This window comes from Aotus nancymaae, unplaced genomic scaffold, assembly GCF_030222135.1.
Source record: "Aotus nancymaae isolate 86718 unplaced genomic scaffold, 86718_ANA_hifiasm-v0.15.2.pri h1tg000036l, whole genome shotgun sequence".
NCBI classification, from domain to species: Eukaryota; Metazoa; Chordata; class Mammalia; order Primates; family Aotidae; genus Aotus; species Aotus nancymaae.
In genome coordinates, this window is record NW_026988450.1 from 90,985,676 (window position 1) to 90,998,818 (window position 13,143).

Genomic DNA, 13,143 nt, shown 5'->3' on the forward strand with positions numbered 1-13,143 from the left:
ATACAGTCACGTTTTCCTTTGTTTTCAGAGGTTCTGTCATGATTCGTCACAGCGAAGCCTCAGAGGGGACATGACTGACGAGTTTCCTCACATGGGGCACCCTGATCCCACAGCAGATAAATAAATTCACTCAGGCATAGAATACCATGAGAGGGTGGGCTGGGGTGTCCATGGCCACTCACAGACACTCGAGGAGAGTGCCGTAAAGAGTTAGCAGCCACCGGCCCCGACTCTGTGGCCTTTATTCAGCACACATTAAATGACAAAAGCTTTGAGTCAACACCACTATAGCGTAAAGATTAAAGGCCAGGTTCCAAGGCCTAAATCAAATGCCATCTGTGGTTCATAAATCTAGCTGCCCTCTCCCCAAAAAAGCCATACAGTCCACAAAAGATTAAAGGTTAGTTTTTAGGACCACACGAGTAAACAAGCTATTTAGATAAATTCCCTTACATTCCTTTGTTATTTGCTTTTCTTTATCAACTAAAAGTAAAGGGGATTAGGCTGACTTCAGCCATAATTCTATCCTGAGGCTTTTACAAAACATTACATGCCTTCCAGGAAGCTCTGTGACTATTTTCGATAACTTTCTCTAATATTTTCCCCATAATATTTTTACCAGCACCCTGACTGAACTACCATACTTACATGCAAAAACTTTTAAACCAGTGAAACAAACATTACATCTATCCTTGCAAATCTAGTCTTAGTAAGATACGCAACAAGTTCTAAATTTTTTATCTGGACAAAGACAGTGTAAACCAAGCATATCAAATATTTGAAACACAACCATCAGTGAGTCAGTCAATATGGGGTGAAGTGACTATGACTGACTATGAAGCTGTTGTAGTTCATCTTCACTGTCTTGTTGAAAAGGCACTACCAGGCTGGGCATAGTGGCTCATGCCTGTAATCCTAGCATTTTGAGAAGCTGAGGTAGGTGGATCACCTGAATTCAGAGTTTGAGACCAACCTGCCCAACATGGTGAAACCCCATCTCTACTAAAAATACAAAAATTAACTGGGTGTGGTGGTGCAAGCCTATAATCCCAACTACTCAGTACTTGCGAGGCTGAGGCAGGAGAATTGCTTGAACCCAGGAGGCAGAGGTTGCAGTAAGCCAAGATGGTGCCATTGCACTCCAGCCTGGGCAACAGGCACTACCTGAATTTCTTTGATTATCCTTTCTGCTAATGCTCTATTATTTGCAACAATTAGAGTCAAAAGAGTACTTCATGCCATCACATCAAAGGGTCACCTGTAACAGCCATTAGCACTCCACCAGCTTCAGTAACAATGCCAGCTCCTTAGATGCCTCAGCCATGAATTCTCATTTTATAACCTGCATCTGTTCCTCCAGTTACCACCAGGCACATGTTAACAGCTGCGTTCCAACAGTCCAGATCCCGTGAACAGGAATTGCAGAAAAGCTGTTCTGTATCGGAAATGTTAGAAGTAAAAGTTTGGTGTTGCAAAGAAAACAAACACTCTCAAAGATGTTCTCAGCAAGGCAATATTTACTTCTGCAGAAGGGTGCCGCTCACAAGCCTGCTTGCCACAAGGCCACCCCGAACAAAGAAGAGGATGGCTTTTTATCCCGAACACATGAGGCTTCTACCACTGTGTCCGGTCTCTGTTGGCTGGAGCTGGACCCCATAGTCTAAGCTAAACCCAACTGGCTACCTAAATAGGTAGAGGCAATGGAGAACAAAGAAGGGAAGAATTGGCTTGCGTGACTTGCAAAAAAAGGCTAGGAAAGCATTAACATGTACATATAAGGAAAGGCATATATGCTGTAAGCTAAGACACATCTGGGCCTGTCCAGGCCTGCCCTGGCAGATCAGGGAACAAGTGGGTTAGGCCTTTTAAACATCAAAGAACAGGGAGACACAGCATGCTTTATTCAAGGAAGAACTTCATGGTATCGATCAGGAAAGAACAATTCTTACGGTCTCTGGTGTTCTGGAAGAGCCCAACTCAGTCACCAAGAGTGATTTGGTAACATCTTCTTGCTGTAATATCTGTTATTACAAAAGGCACCTTCCCTCCTGGCAGTGTGTGTCCTCTCTTCCACACAACTGTGGAATGAAGCCAGTTTAATCTGCAACAAAGCCAGTTGAAACAATGACAAAAGGAAATCTGTGTACAAAGCCCGTGGTTACCTCTACAGGATCCATGACCCATGTGGGGTTTCTGGTTAAGATGCCTTTCCCCCAGCTGCCATAGATTCCTCACCAGTGAAACTGTGACGTGGCTACTTTTCTTTTAGGAAAGAGATGGGCATTTTTCAACCTTTTGGTTGGTAGTAGAATGTACTAGAACTGCAGAATGTTCCAGCATCACATTCATCTCATTTCTTAGCACTTCACAAACCACCTCTCCAGCTCCTCCTGCTGGAGTCACTGCACAATCCACCCATTCCTGCCAAGGATGAGCATGTTCCCTGGTCAAAGGGCCTCCTTCTCATTGCCGGCCCCATATCATCAGGCTCTGCTCTTTGAACTGATCATTTTTAGTGAAATCCCAACTGGAACTCACCAGTTTGGGTTCTGGTTTTTTGGGTGGAAGGGAGACTGTGTGTCTGTGCACCCACGTGTGTGTATTTGGCTTGATTGATTAATTCAGAGAGCTTTACATGTGAAGGAGGGAAGGAAGGGCAGAAGAAAGGAAGGCAGAACGGACAGGGAGGAATGAAGGAAGCCCAGGGCTATGCATCCTGCATCCCCAAAATCCCCTGGCAGCCGGGGAGTGACTGAAATGGGAGCAGGTGCTGGGGAGACATGTGGAGAAGGCAGTGCTGACTTCAGGGTGGGGAAGGGTCTCCTGCCTTCAGGGCGGGGAGGGGTCTCCTGCCTTCAGGGCGGGGAGGGATCTCCTGCCTTCAGGGTGGAGAAGGGTCTCCGGCCTTCAGGGTGGGGAGGGGTCTCCTGTCTTCAGGGTGGGGAAGGGTCTCTGGCCTTCAGGGTGGGGAGGGGTCTCCTGTCTTCAGGGTGGGGAAGGGTCTCCTCCCTTCAGGGTAGGGAAGGGCTCCTGCCTTCAGGGTGCGGAAGGGTCTCCTGTCTTCAGGGTGGAGAAGGGTCTCCTGTCTTCAGGGTGGGGAAGGGTCTCCTCCCTTCAGGGTGGGGAGGGATCTCCTGCCTTCAGGGCAGGGAAGGGGTCTCCTGTCTTCAGGGTGGAGAAGGGTCTCCTGTCTTCAGGGTGGGGAAGAGTCTCCTGCCTTCAGGGTGGGGAGGGGTCTCCTGCCTTCAGGGTGGGGGGAAGGGTCTCCTGTCTTCAGGGTAGGGAAGGGCTCCTACCTTCAGGGTGCGGAAGGGTCTCCTGTCTTCAGGGTGGAGAAGGGTCTCCTGTCTTCGGGGGGGGAGGGATCTCCTGCCTTCAGGGCAGGGAAGGGGTCTCCTGTCTTCAGGCTGGAGAAGGTCTCCTGTCTTCAGGGCAGGGAAGGGTCTCCTGCCTTCAGGGTGGGGAGGGGTCTCCTGTCTTCAGGGTGGGGAAGGGTCTCTGGCCTTCAGGGTAGGGAAGGGCTCCTGCCTTCAGGGTGCGGAAGGGTCTTCCGCCCAGATACCACGCTGATGACTCGAACATGATAACATTAAGAGCGTTTCTTGACCCAATGGCCCCTAAATGACCTAGAGAGATTTAAGAGCAGGCAGTGAGAGTCCCAGAAGCAGATAGAAGGGCAGGCCTTCTAGTGGGGCACACCCTGGGTGCATCTGAGGGGATGAGGGCACTGGCGGGGGCGCCTGTTACTGAGGCTGCCATACACGGTGCTGCAAACCTTGGGATTCCACTGGCTGAGTCTGAAGTCCAGTCCTGGGGGTGGTGGGCTCCTCTGACACTACGGGACTGTGTCCTCACTCTCCCCAGCTTCCCCTGCTTGTCAGCAGTGCTGGGCACGTGATCTGCAGACGCTGGCCCCCTCCCCCCCTCCTCACATGGCTGCCTTCCCTGTGTGTCTCCTTCTTCCTATAAGGACCGTAGCCCTGGAGAAATTAGGGCCGCCCTACACCAGTATGACCTCGTTCATCTCCATGAATTCCATCTGCAAGGCGCTAAATTCACAGAGACTGGGGTGAGGACCTGGGCCTGAGCTTTGAGGGTGTAGTTCAACAGGAAGAATGGAGGCTTGCTGCCGCCAGGGGGATATCGTGTTATACTGAGGGCAGGGAAGCTGGCTTTCTCACCGTCCGAGAAGAGGGGACCACAGGTGGAAAGGGAGATGGGGACCCAGCCACTGCAGCTGGCTCAGATGAAGGCACGGTGTGACCTCATGGTCTCAGTAGACAGACAGGAATAAACAAATGTGGGAGGGAAGCTCTGGGCAGCCTGGCTCAGGAAAGCAGCCCGGCCGAAGGGTCCCTGGAGGAGAGTGTTCTGAGGCCTGACTCTAGCCCTGGCCTCTCAGCCAGGCAGCATTGGAGCAGGTTCCAGCACGGAAGGCCTCAGGGCGCAGGGACACATGGCCGGGGCTCAGGGCTTTCCTTCTCGTCCCCGCCCCTGCTCTCTGGGCCTCCCATGCGTCCACCTCCATCCTCCAGGGCACAGGCTGCCTGCACACCATCCCCAAACCCAGTCCCTTCTCTAAAAGTGATCTCCTTCACCCACACCCTTCAGACTGGGAAATTCTGCAGTCACACCTAGAAGTTGATTTATGGGGGTGGGGGTCACTGGGGCCAGGTCACAGTGACCAGGCGACGCTCACACCTGGGGTCTTTAAGAAGACATCTTCAACAAAATCCTTATTTTCTTGGTTTACAAAAATAATACACATGATTGCAGAAACCCTGGGAAGTATGGAAAAGAACCGAGAAGGAAGAGGAGGGACCAAGCATCCTGCGGCCAGAACACAAGCAATTAGTGCCCCAAAGCCACAGGAGGCGGCCGATGGCTGAGCCACGCGGGAGCAGCCGGCACCGAGCGCCCAGCTGCTGAAGGTGACCCGGGAGCAGGTGCAGCAGCTGCCCTGACACTGGCCCTCACGCCAGGCCCGGCTCTACCTTCGCCTCATCGCCACTCAGGCGGGGGACACAGGCCAGAACCAGGGGAGGGGCAGGGACGTCTCAGATCCACATTCCAGGAAGAGCCAATCACGTGTTGGCATCTGGAGGATGATATGACCTCTAATTCACATTTCACCAAAGCCACTTCCCCATGGGGGCGTGAAAATGCCCCCCACGAGTCGTTTCCCCAAACCGTGTGTGTCAGCTCACCTCTCGTAACTGCAGTTCCGTCTTTCTAGTTGTTCTTTTATCTGTGGGCAAGACTAGGCCTCATTCCCTGGCAGTGGCTGAATCTGCAAACCACGTTTGCAACAAAAGACAACAACTCTCCCAGCCCCTGCCGCCCCCCGAAGGCCCAGGAGCCCTCCCAGCTTCAAACCCGCATGGCCAGTGGCCTTGAGAAGCTTGTGTTCAGTGAGACTCCAGGACTCACTGTGCGGTGCTCACAGGGGCTTCCACTGGGAGTTGCCATGGAGTGAAAACACCCATGGACCAAGCCAGTCCCACTGACAAACATCCCACGCAAAATCCCCACAGGGATCCCCACACGTCCCGGCACAATCAGCTCCCCAGGGGAGGGGTCCACATGGTGCCCTGCGGTCTCCTGAGCAGAGCAACTTGGAGCAGACAATCGCCACTTTCCTGCCTGTCTGGACTCTGTCACATTTCTTGCAATTCTACCACAGGACATCGCCTCCAGGAGCCACATGCTGGACTCTGCAGGAACTGGGTGTCCAGTGCCTCAAGGGTGGGGGCAGAGGACCCTCTTCCAGGTGGGAGAGCCCACTCCACCCTGAGGGACAGGGATGACCAGAGCATCACTTCTCCAGCCCCCACTGTGCCTTCTCAGAGAGAGGAGCCCCCTCCTTCCTAGAGCCCTTCGAATCCACAAATGCGCCTCCTGGAACCCCAAGAAATCAACAGAGGTGGGATCTGCAGGTCCTTGGGACCAGGTAGGGCCCTTTCTCTCACAGGGGAGGAAGCTGAGGCACCCAGGCTGATGGGGTGTGGCCGCTGCACGTCCACCTTGATTTTCCTTAGCTAAAGATGGATTCCTCCTAGAAGCTGCGGTCAGTAGAGGGGCCAGACAAACTCACACACAGGCCCTTCCACCCCTGGAGCCGAGAAGAAGGCAAGTGAGATTCACCTCGCAGCGCGCTGATTTCCTTCAGTCTGAGAAAGGCGAGGCGGTGGTCTGGCTGGGATGGACTCCGACGCTGACGCTGGCCGACCCATACCCCAGACATGGACTAAGCCCCAATCCTGAAGCTTGAAAGAATCATGTAGATGAGGCGCAGACAGCAGGGTGGGCTATGGCAGACGGCAGGAGAGAAACCCTAGGATGGAGACCAGGACAGCTGCGGGGGTGGGGAGGGAGCAATGCAGCCTCTCCCCACGGATGGAGACCAGGACAGCTGCAGGGGTGGGGAGGGAGCAATGCAGCCTCTCCCCACGGATGGAGACCAGGACAGCTGTGGGGGTGGGGAGGGAGCAGTGCAGCCTCTCCCCACGGATGGAGACCAGGACAGCTGCGGGGGTGGGGAGGGAGCAATGCAGCCTCTCCCCACCCAATGCCACATTCCCTGGTTGTGTGTCACTGAGGCGGGGACATCAGCCCACCTCTCCTCCAGGCCGCAGGAACAGCTGCTCTGGGAGCAAAGGGGAGGGCCAGGCAACGGGACCATCTGATAGGAAGGCAGGGGGGACAAAAGGAGGGTAAGAGACAGCGGCCTCCTCGTGTGTCTGCAGCGCACACACTCAGTCCACTGTGCCGTCGTAGCTGGAAACGGCTGCAGACAGCATGGAACAAATGGACATACAGACGGGAAGTCAAAGGAAATGTGAGAAGCTAGATCACAAAGTCATAACGCAAAGGAAACAGAACATCGATGGAGGAGTTTGAACGCAGAAAGCCATTCCTAGAGGCGCGGAACCTCATTTAACAATGGAGAAGATGTCACCTCTCAAGGCAGGCATACAATGTAAACAGGTAAGGATCTGATGATGCAACCTCAAAACAGATAAAGAAAACTCGAAGCTGGGTGCAGTGGCTCACACCCATAGTCCCAGCACTTGGGAGGCCGAGGTGAACGGATCACTTGAGGTCAGGAGTTTGAGACAAGCCTGGTCAACATGGTGAAACCCCATCTCCATTACAAATGCAGAAAAATTAGCCAGGCGTGGTGGTGCACACCTGTAATCTCGGCTACTCGGGAGGCTGAGGCGGGAGAATCGCTTGGACCCGATCTTAGCCCGCTGCACTCCAGCCTGGGCGACAGAGCGAGACTCTGTGGAAGAAAGAAAGAGAGAAAGAGAGGAAAAGAGAGGGCGTGGGAGCGGGAGGGAAGAAAGAACACTTGACAAAATTACATGGAGAAATGGAAATAAATGCAAATGTCATGAAAAATATCGACTGGTCTCTTTTTATGAATAATAAGGCAAGTGGATAAGAAAGCTTTAAGATTTTAAAAGCACAGCTAAGAAAATGAGTCAATGAACACGGATAAGATCAACAAGTGTATACAATATTTTGTTTTCTGTACAAATGAAACAAAAAAGCTGGTCACCTCCCAAGTGATAAAACAAGTCTCAGAAAATTTCCAAGAGTACAAATCACACAGATCAGCTTCTACGACCACAATATAAAGAAGGTAGGAGCAAAAAACAAAACGCTTATGAGAAAATGTCCACAAATTTGGAAACTAAGAAATGGAGAGGCTCAGGAAAAACTGAAAATTACAATAATCAAGTGAGAAAACTCACGGAATGGGCTTATCTGCTGATTTCAAGTGGTCAAGAAAAACATTTAAATACATTGTGACTGAAAGGTTCTCAACTTGGCGAAAAGCATCAACTTGCAGATTGAAAAAGTTCAACGAACGTCAAAAGCAGGATGTACATGGAGAAATTCACAGGTAATCATACTACGGTTAAACTGCCGAAAACCAAAATGACAGCAAACTAACAGCAGCCGGCAATAAAGCATGTCTCAGGTTAGGGGCCGCAGTGATGAGCATGACAGATGCCTGCTCACAAGAAACAGTGGTGACCAGAGCTGAGAAAACAACATCTTTAAAGTGCTGGGGGGAAATCTGCCTATCCAAAATTCTGTATTCAACAAAAATAGCCTTCAAAACCAAGGAAGAGGCTGGGCATGGTGGCTCACACCTATAATCCCAACACTTTGGGAGGTTGGGGCAGGAGGATTGCTTGAGCACAGGAGTTCAAGACCAGCTTGGCCAGGATGGCAAGACCCTATCTTTTTTTTTTTTAGGCTAAAATGAAAAACTTAAAAAAATTATTTTATTTTTTTAAAGACAAGGTCTCCCTCTGTGGGCAAGGCTAGAGTACAGGACACAATCACACCTCGTCGGGCTCCAGCCATCCTCCTGCCTCCACCTGCTGAGTAGCTGGGACCATGGGCATGTGCCACCATGCTCCACTAATTTTTAATTTTTCTAGGGACAAGGTTTCACTACATTGCCCAGGTTGGTCTCAAACTCCTGGCCCCAAGAGATCTTGAAAGAATGAAAAGCACTGAAAACGATAAATATGCACATAAATATAAAATACATGTTTCTTCATGTTATGAAATTTTCTCAAAAGGCAATTGGCTGTTTGAAAGTTATAAAAAAATACAGTAAAGTAGAATTTAAACTTCCTGTAAAAATGAAGACTCGACAGTAGCACAAAAGGCAGGGGTGGGTGTGTGGAATTCAGCTGCTGTGAGCTGCCTTCCAGAGGTGCCCAGTAGACAGTAGAGAGGGTACAGGGCACATGCGGAGGGGAGGGGTGAAGTGGTGTGGTGGCGAATACTGAGTGTCATCCTGATTGGACTGACGGATGCAAAGTACTGACCCTGGGTGTGTCTGTGCGGGTGTTGCTGAGAGAGATTAACATTAGAGTCGCTGGGCTGGGGAAGGCAGACCCACCCTTAATCTGGTGGGCACCATCTAATCAGCTGCCAGCAAACATAAAGCAGGCAGAAAAACCCGAAAAGGAAAGACTGGCCTCGCCTCCCAGCCTACATCTTTCTCCCGTGCTGGATCTTTCTGCCCTTGAACATCCGACTCCCAAGTTCTTCAGTGTTGAGACTCGGATGGGCCTCCTTGCTCCTTGAGCTTGAGGCAGCCTATTGTGGGCCCTTGTGATTGTGTAAGTTAATACTTATATACACACACACACTATTAGTTCTGTCCCGCTAGGGCACCCTGCCTAATAGAAGTGAGAAGTGGAAAACAATATAAAATTCACTCTACGCAGTTTGTTAAGTCAATAGCCTGAATTTTTATCCCTGGAGCAGCCAATGCAGAGTATAATGACAAGTCAGTAGAGGAAATGAAAGGAAATAACTAATTATTCACTTAATACCAAAGGAAAAACAAAAGGAGCATGGCGGGACAAACGACAAAGGACAGATGGAAACAAACCCGGGAGGGCAGACGCAGCACAGCCTCACCAGCGACCGCCCCGGCTGCAAACAGACCGAACAGCTCCGTCTTTAGAAGCGGAGATCATCAGACCAAGTGAAAACAGCGGGACCCAAACGTGGGCTGTCTGCAAGAGACACACCTGAAATACAGCGGCACTGTGATACGATAAAGAATGTATCCGGTCTTTTTCCCTAGCTGAAACTCTTTGCTTCAAAGGAAGGAATGGCCACACCAGACACATCAATCATGGGGTTAGAGGGTTGGGACTTTCAGCTCCCGCCCCAGCCTCTCAGAAGAGGAGGCTGAGTTCCGCCACGTGACCAACAATGTGCACTGGGTCACGCCAGTGTCAGGAAGCTCGAGTGTTCGTCTGATGGGTCAGCTTGGCTGGTTCATCTAGATGTTACTGGAAACATATATTTGACACTTCTGGTAAAGTAAATTACAGACTTCTGTTTTCTGGGTGGGTGCTCAGCCAATCAGTAGAAGCCTTAAGAGAAAGAGACTGACTGAGGTCCCCGAGGAAGAAGGAATCCTGCCTCCAGGCTGCCTTGACTGAAACATCAACCCTTCTCTGGGTCTCCAGCTTCCCGCACGCCTCGCCCGCTTCAAACTTGCCAGCCGCCACGTTTACATGAGCATTTCTTTAAAACAAACCTATACATAGTAGATAGATAGACCTCTATATATAACATAACAACCTCGCAGTCAATCAATGGTCAACCAGATATACAAATGTGGTCCCATAAGATTAGAATGAAGCTGAAAAATTCCTACTGTCTAGGGACATGGTAGCTGTTGTAATGTCACAGCACAACTCATTGTGCTAAAAATGCAAACAAAACCACCCATTAGGATGGCTACTGTCAAAAACACAGACCATAGCAAGCGTTGGCAAGGATGTGGAGAAACTGGACCCCCTACAGCCGCTGTCATGTCACAGCACAACCCGTTACTCGTGTGTGTGACGACGCTGCTGTGAACAGACCTATCACACTGCCGGTTGTATAAAAACACTGTCCAGCACGTACGATCGCGCCCAGTAAATGAATTCAGCGAACTCTACGTGTACAGCGTTATAAAGTCAGCAGTGGTGCGGAGCAGCGCCCACGGCCCGTGGTCGCCTGTCACTCACTGACTCACACAGAGCGACCGCCACTCCTGCCAGCCCCACTCGTGCTAAGTGCCTTCTATGGGTGTAGCGTTTTTTATCTTTTCTACTGCATTTGTACTGTTTCTGTGTTTAGGTATGTTTAGCTTTGCAAACACGTGCCATTGTGTCAGTTACCTACAGCGTTCAGTACAGTAACTTGACGTCTGGGTTTGTAGCCTAGAGCAACGGGCTTCACCATGCAGCCCGGGTGTAGGGTGGGCTCTGCCGTGGAAACCAGGATGGCGGCTCCCCACAGACTTAAACATAGGATTACCATAGGATGCAAAGACTGCACTTCTGAGCGCCTACCCCAAAAGCTGAAAGCAGAGGCTCAGATGCTTGGACCCAGGTTCACAGCGATGTTAATCACAACAGCCAAAAGGTGGGAGCGGCCGAAGCGTCTGCTGCGATTCTGAAGGGGGTGATACAGAATCTTGGATTGCTCTGGGCAGCACTAATGTCGGTACAATGTTAAGTCCTCAGTCCAGGAGTGAGTAAGCAAAACGTGGAACACACGTGTATACAATTCAGCCTCATAGAGGAAGGAAACCCTGGCAGCGCTGTACCATGGGAACCCTGGCAACACCATGTGAGTGAAATCAGACACGCGCGCTCTTAACCTCCCTGAACTTTATGCGTAAAAATGGGTAAAATGGCAACTTTTATGTTCTGTATATTTTACTACAATAAAAAGAAATTACAAAAGGCACACACACAAATGTCAACTCCAACATTTCTGGCCCCGTCCCAAGTTAGATGGGGGTAACACACACCGGGGTGATGGGACTTAGTGAGAAACTCAGACCCTTGGACCAAGAGGCTTGACCCCAGGTGTGGCCCAAATCACCCCAGGGGTCTGTCGCGGAGGCCCAGAACCCAGCCAGCCCGTGCAGCCTCTCCGTGTGCTCACCTTTCCTGGCTTGGGCTTCGCTTTGGTCTGGCCTCCATCTCCGCTGGGCATTGCTGCTGCCAGCCTTGCCAAGGCCTCCCCGGGTGCCTCTGCTCTCGGAGCCCCCCGTTCAGTTTTCTCGCCTCTGCCTGCAGGTCTTTACTCCTTTGGTCTTGGCTGATGGGTTGGATTCGATCCTCCTCCTCTAGAGGTGATGTGGCTGGTCTCACCCTGGATCCGAGCTTGTCCCTGGCCTTCATCTTGAGTGTGCCCTTCATCTTGGCTCGCTGTCTTAGGACACTATCCCCTTGGCATTCAAGCCCAGGCGTCCTCTGGTTCTGCACGCACACCTGAGCCTGTGTGACCGACTGCCACCCACCTCTGCGCTGCCTCTGCAGCTGTGCATACAACACATTTCTTCAACAGCAAGACCACAGGGCGAAGGCTCGGGAGGTGGTGGGCTGTGCGGAGGGTGAGGGGCCCCTGGACACAGGCCTCTGGGAGGGCTCCAGTCCCCACCTGACTGCCCGCCACTCGCCGTGGCTGAGGCACGAGCCTGTGGCCTGGGATCCAGCTCCGCTAGAACTGGACAGAGACCGGGGCCTGGGCCAGGGGACCTGGGTTCTAATAGCAGCTCTGCCATTTCTCAGTTTATAATTTCTGGGGTGTGAGAACAGGTGCTGAAAGCGCCATATTTGGGGAAGGGGGGAAGTTGGGATAGCTGCCCCGGGGCACTTCCTCTGGCCTGGGAAAAAGAGCCATCTGGGAGCACAGGGTCTGACTGGGGGCCTGGCTGTGTGCTCCCCCCTTGCAGTGCTGCCTCAGCAGGCGCCTGCCTCTCTGGGCCCCAAGGCTGCCTGGGATGCCTGGGAGCCTGAGGCCTGCACAGGCCGATTTGGAACGACTGAGGCACCACCCCCCAAGGCTTCCAGAACGAGGACTCTGAAAGCTGGGGGTGGTTGTGGAAATTGAAGAAGGAGTCCTGCTAGGCCGAGGGAATGCGTGAAAGAAGGGGACAATCCCTGGGTACCTAGGGAATTCGTGAAACAAGGGGATGGTCCCTGCTAGGCTGAGGGAATTCTTGAGAGAAGCGCATGATCCCTGGGGAGGAGCAGCATCTGTAGATCCCAGCACCCTCTGTCCTTCTCCCTTCGCAGGCCACCCCCCAGCACAGACCAGAGCCTTGCACTGCACAGGATGTGAGGAGAGGAGGCAGAGGCAGGGGGCAGGTGGGGAGCACAGAGGGCGGACAAGGCATGCGGGGAGAAGCAGACAGAGACAGATGGAGAGGTGGGAGAGCGCCGGGGAGAGAGATCTACCGTAATAGTTGTGAGCCTGATGTCTCAGAATGGAGTCACTCATGTCAAAAAGCATTAAGCTGGCCGGGCCCAGTGGCTCACACCTGTAATCCCAACACTTTGAGAAGCCAAGATGGGTGGATCACGTGATGTCAGGAGTTCGAGACCAGCCTGGCCAACATAGTTCACCATTTCTACTAAAAATACAAAAATTAAATGGGCGTGGTGGCAGGTGCCTGTAATCCCAGCTACTCAGGAGGATGAGGCAGGAGAATCGCCGAAGGTGGAGGTTGCAGTGAGCTGAGATCACGCCACTGCACTCCAGCCTGGGCGACAAGAGCGAGACTCCATCTCAAAAGAAAAAAAGCATTAA